The sequence below is a fragment of the Pteronotus mesoamericanus genome, unplaced genomic scaffold, assembly GCF_021234165.1.
Source record: "Pteronotus mesoamericanus isolate MK-2021 breed Mesoamerican mustached bat unplaced genomic scaffold, CSHL_Meso_final contig_214, whole genome shotgun sequence".
Taxonomy (NCBI): Eukaryota; Metazoa; Chordata; class Mammalia; order Chiroptera; family Mormoopidae; genus Pteronotus; species Pteronotus mesoamericanus.
The window spans coordinates 5620821-5626583 of record NW_026555089.1 but is presented as its reverse complement, the minus strand read 5'-3'; the positions used below and the strand labels follow the sequence as shown (position 1 = coordinate 5626583).

The 5763-nt window shown below is 51.2% G+C and overlaps 1 pseudogene; it reads right to left on the bottom strand.

The window, feature by feature from the left end:
• Window positions 1–216: 216 nt before the first annotated feature.
• On the bottom strand, window positions 217–1217 carry LOC129068475 (glyceraldehyde-3-phosphate dehydrogenase-like; annotated as a pseudogene).
• Window positions 1218–5763: the final 4546 nt, after the last annotated feature.

The window sequence follows — 5763 nt, the reverse complement described above, 5'->3', positions numbered from 1 at the left end:
AGGTTTTATAGGTCTTTTTTTGACTGGTACAGTGAACTCTATTGATGGTGCATGGTAAGGGAGGGCTCCCTAAGCCCGTCCCCTCTTCAGGGAGACTAGGAGGTAAACTGGAGGCTAGGAGATTCTCAGTGTGTTGGGGGATCCATTTGGGGCAAAGATTCCCCAGCAGCTGAAGGCCTCTCTTCCTGTTGCTGGGGCTGGTGGTCCAGGGGGCTCTTACTCCTTGGAGGCCATGTGGACCATAAGGTCCACTCCTCTGTTGTTGTAGCCAAATTCATTGTCATACCAGGAAATGAGCTTGATAAAGTGGTCACTAAGGACAACATCTGCTCTGGCATTGAAGGTGGAGGAGTGGGTGTCACTGTTAAAGTCTCAGGAGACGACCTGGTGCTCAGTGCAGTCCAGGTTGCCTTTGAGGGGGCCCTCCAACGCCTGCTTCCCTGCCTTCTTGATGTCATCGTATTTGGCAGCTTTCTCCAGGTGGCAGGTCAGACCCACAACCAATACATTGGGGGTGGGGACACTGCAGGCTGTGACAGTGAGCTTTCCTTTCAGCTCAGGGATGACCTTGCCCATAGCCTCGGCAGCGCCCATAGAAGCAGGGAGGGTGCTCTGGGCAGCCCCTCACCCATAGCCCCTGCTTCCCAGAGGGGCCGTCCACGGTCTTCTGGGTGGCCGTGATGGTGTGGATGGTGGTCATGAGTCCTTCCACGATGCCAAAGTTGCCATGGATGCCCTTGGCCAGGGGAGCTATGCAGATGGTGGTGCAGGAGGCGTTGCTGACCACCTTCGTGGAGTTGTCATGCTTGTTGTGGTTCACACCCATCACAAATGTGGGGGCAGCCACAGAAGGGGCAGAGATGATGACCCTCTGGGCTCCACGCTTCCCGTGAGCCCCAGCCTTCTCTGTGGTAGTGAAGACACCCGTGGACCCCGCAACAGATTCAGCACCAGCATCAGTCCATTTGATGTTGGTGGGATCTCGCTCCTGGAAGAGGGAGATGGGCTTTCCATTGACGACAAGCTTCCCGTTCTCAGCCTTGACTGCCTTTGAACTTGGCGTGAGTAGAATCACACTGGGACCTGTAGACCATGTAGTTGAGGGCAATGAAAAGATCACTGATGGCGACATGCATTTTGCCAGAGTAGAAAGCAACCCCGGCGCCCAGATGCCCGATATGGCCGGGACCGTTCACCCCAACCCTCACCAGCGTGTGTCAGGGTTGGGACAGGCCCTGCACAGGAAGACGCTGCTGTCGGTCAGACAGAAGGAGCCGAGAGCCCTTTATGAAGCGTCTATGTGTGCGATTTCCCACGATCCTTCTTGACTGCCCACTCGGGGAGGAAACCACAGTGCTAATTATTATCAGGGTCACAAGACAACTCTTGGAAATCAGGGCTAGCTGATGATAGCCGCAGTGTCTTAGGGTGTCCCATTCGATCTCCTGCCTCACTGGGACTTCACCCCAGGGCGGTCTTTTCTCCCCTGCATATTGCTAGGCAGGCGGTTTAGATCCCCTGACCTTTCAGGTCGCTAGTCATGAGATTTAGACCCCGTTAGAGAAGGCACAAGGGGGGCAGAGAATAGCTTCATACAACCCCCACACAAGCTCTTGCATGACCACGTCCTTAAGCATTAAGCTCCCAGGGCAATGAGGTTCTGATCAGCATCCAATAATCTTAGGAACAAAGCCTCGGGTCTGCTGACCACAGAGATGGGGTTTTGGGCAAACTAGAGGGGACACCTCGGCCTCAGTTGTATTTCAGCTCCAGGCCCCAAAAAGCAGCAAAGCCAGATGAAGAGATGCCACGACTGACATCAGGGCCAGATGCAATGACCTACAACCCCCAGCCCTAGTGCTCACCGATCAGTAGAGACAATGACCCTGAAAGGACACACCTGGAAGGTGATGAATATTCTATTGCGATCCTCCCCTGAGACCTACCCTAAGGCCCGCCCCCCGCTTTTGGAAACCAGATAAAAACCTTCAAAATGAAGGACCCAGTATGTGCTCGCTCTCCCTCCCTCCCTCTCCCTCTTTCTCTCTCACTCACACCGGCACCTTCCCCCCCCCCTTCCCTCCTCAGGTGCCTTCTCTCTGGAGCGCACCTGTGCCTTTCCCCCTCTTCTCCCCCAGGTGTGTTATTTTTGCCTTTCTTTCACCTCAGCTTCAAGGACCCTTCCTTTGCCTCTGGAACTTGTTTCCTGAGTCCATGCTGCCCAGCTGGCTCACTCCTACCTCTGAGACATTCTAAATAAGTTTCTTACGCTAGAGTTCTTGGCTCTGAATTCTTTCTTAGCCAAACTCAAGGACCAAGGTCTAACTTCTAACACTACGCCATTAATACCACCTCAGTGGAATGGAGAAATATGGCGGACAATTCGCAAAATGGAAAGAAAATTCATGTCAGAATTGCCTTGTGGTACTCCAGTCAGGGGTTTAAAAGAACAAAACAAAACATTAAGAATCCTCATCCAGCTGAGAATTGTGTGCCTGGGAAGCGGTTCTAACCCAGGGATGTTCAGAATTGAGCATAGTGATGATGAAGTAGAGTAAAACTATAGTACATATCATTTTGTGTTAAGCTCAGGTATCTACTTTGTATCTTTGTATCTTTGGCACTTTAAGAACTTATAAAGTTTAATATTTGAGTGTGAACATCAGACTTGTGATTCTAATTTTAAATGTGCCCTTGAGTCATTGATTTTGACCTGCGATTGTTAAGCTGAAATTTTACTAAGTTGGTAAACAGTTTTTGAATATTTAAAAATCACCATAATTGTAAGTTTAGCATTTCTGATTGGTAAGGATCATTTAAGAACTTGGGAAAATTTGTTAGTCAGATAATTGAAAAACCTAGAAAATGGAATATAATAAACTTTGATTGCAGCTTAAAATGTTTAATGGAGTTTAATTAACTAAGTAGGTAAATGGTACAAACATTAATCAAAGTTCGCCTTAAAAATGATTGTTAAAATTGGCTGGATCTATTCATAGAATGAGATTTGTAAATTGCATCTGAAAGCTCGACAAAGAATTGGAGCTTAAAAACCAACGTATTTCTGAAAAGTCTTTTGTCTGCTCAAACGCTGCCCTCCAGGACACCAGCAAAATCCTTGGATTTGGACCAGAAGGAGGCTCCAGGGAGGATGACTCAGCAGCCAACTTCCCAGCCAATACCCGGGACAAATGGGTCACTAGGCATTGCAGGATGTGCCCACCAGGGGGCGTCGTGAGCCCTGGACCTAGGCTCCCGCCTTCCCCTCCCTGCCCGGACTAGTAGGTGTTGCCAAAGGACCTATCAGGCTACTGCAGAGACCTGGGGGGTCACTGGGAGGCCCAGCCCCTGTGTCTCGCAGCCTCTTTGAGAAAAGAGCATGAACGCACACCCTCACCCCGTTTGCAGGGCCTCTTGCCTGCCTGGCATTGCCTTCAGGGGTTGGTCTCATACTGCTGGGCGCCCTGGGCTACTGCACCCCAGCCTGGTTCCTCCTCTGCCTCACCATCCCCAACCACCTCCTATACTCTTGGCAGGTATGATCCAGGCTCCCGTGACAATTTGAGACGCTTGGTGTTAGACTGGGAAGACAAGCTAAACATTTCACAGCCCACCCCAGAGGCCCGGTGGAAGTTCTCAGTAAACAGGGGTGCGTCTGTGGGGCCGTGTTGGACCCAGAGGTCTCCAAGGCAGGCGGCGCGACAACCTGCGGGAGTGGGCACAGTGGTGGACAAGCTCCGGCTTGGGTGTATTTTCAGCTCATCCTTTTAAATTTCCAGTTCTTGACTATCTTTTATACTGTCTTTTATATATTGAAATAGGAGTATGAGTATATATTTATAATGAAATGAGTGTGAAATGGTGGGAGTAATGCTTTAAAATCTTTGTTTAATGAAGATGAATAAAGAGCGTTGTTACAGCATTAACTAATCCACAAGCATTTATCAACCACCTACTGTGTACGAAGAACTGTCCTAGAGGCTGGAAATTTTTAAAAAGAGAGAGTGCATTGGGTCTAGTCTTTGTCAGAGAGGCGCGAACTGCTACTGTGAGTGACACGCTAGGGGCAGTACAGCCACATGTAGCTCCCATCAAAGGGCTAATTTTCCTACGATATAAAGAGCATTTACAAATCAACAAGAAAATGACCAACAGCCTAATGGCGGGGACAGGGAAGATGAGCAGAAGAGAGTCACAGAAACGAGCCACAAATGGCTGTGAGGCAGGTAAGATGTGCTCACTCACCACCAGGGAGCGGGCTGTTAACCGTTTTCCCGTCGATGTAGCCAAGATCCGCAGGCATGAAACATGCCGCGTTGATGGAGATGAGGGAGGCAGCCCTGACGGGTGTGGTTCAACTGGTCAGCCGGTTCAGCATCATCCCGCTAAGCCAAAGGCCCCTGGTTCTATTGCTGGTCAGGGCACATGCCCGGGTTGCGGGTTTGCTCCCGTATCAGGGCGTGTACAAGAGACAACCGATTGGTGTTTCTCTCCCTCTCTTTCTCCTTCCCTTCCCCTCTCTCTATAAATAAATAAATAAATAAATAAATAAAATCTTTAAGGGAAAAAGATGAGGAAGGCAGACTGTCCATTACAACAGTGACAGCTCCAGAACGACAGCCCATACGCCCTCCAAATTGGCCACTTATCTTCTGGGAATTTACCTGCAAATGCACCCACCCATGGGAAATAAATTACACACACCGATACGGTGGGGCACTGTTTGAGTTGAAGAAGGTTCAGGAAGATCTGTATGTACTGATGTGGAATGGCTTCCAAGAAATATTGGCAGGGGAAATGGCCAAGGGCTATGATTTGAGTAAAAGGAATGACAAGACAGAATATATGTACGTACACGCACAAACTGTGGAGGGAAGGCTGCTGGTGCGTGAGGTGGAACGAGCCTTCCTCGGGGCGGGGGGTGCCATCCAGAGCAGGACAGCCCCTAGACAGGGGGGAAGCGAGCTGGGAAAGGCTCCAGGCTGGGATGGGTAGGGCCCTGCTCCAGGTCTTCATGGCGGCCTCGAGGAGACCACACAGCAGCCTGGAGAGAGGGCTGCTTTTTGCATCTTTTTGCACCTTGGTTTCCGGGTGCTGACAGTGAGGCTTAAAGAGGCGAAATAATCGACCCCATGTCCCATGGTGACAAAGCAAGACTCCACTCAACTCTTCCCGAAGCTGAGCCGTGTTCTTTTACTTGCGGACAGGAAGTCAGTAAACACCGGGCCGGGCTGCCACTTTGCCATGTCCAGTGGACTGACCTTGGAGGGGGTGTCCCGCAAAGCACCCAGTTCCTGAGGGGCTGCCGCCTCCTGTGCTCTCCTTGCCCCCGCGGGTGGATGCTGGCTGGCTGTCTGTCCTTCTCATGTCTCAGAAACAAAGCACTCCGCTGCCACCTGGGCTCCAGCGCCACGCTGGACAGCGGCAGGGAGAGAGATGGCTGCCAGCGCAGGGGAGGAAAGAGGGGCTCGGCCTCAGCGGCTGAAGCCCCCAGTTCTCCTGAGTCGCCTAACCAAAGAGGAAGAAAGCCACAGCGGTCCTTCAGAGAGGCTTTCCCCTGCCCAAATACAGGAGTCCCCCCCACCCCCCGCTCAGTCCCCCTCCGCTATGGCATCCTCTGCCCTCCTGCACTTGAGTGTCCACTGTTTGTTGTTGTGCGTCCTCCGCTCAGACACTGGGGAAATGTTTGCTGAGTGAACGAATGAGTAGAGAGTTCATCCTGAGTGCTCTGTCTGCTCCCAGGGATGAGGACCATGGGGGCAC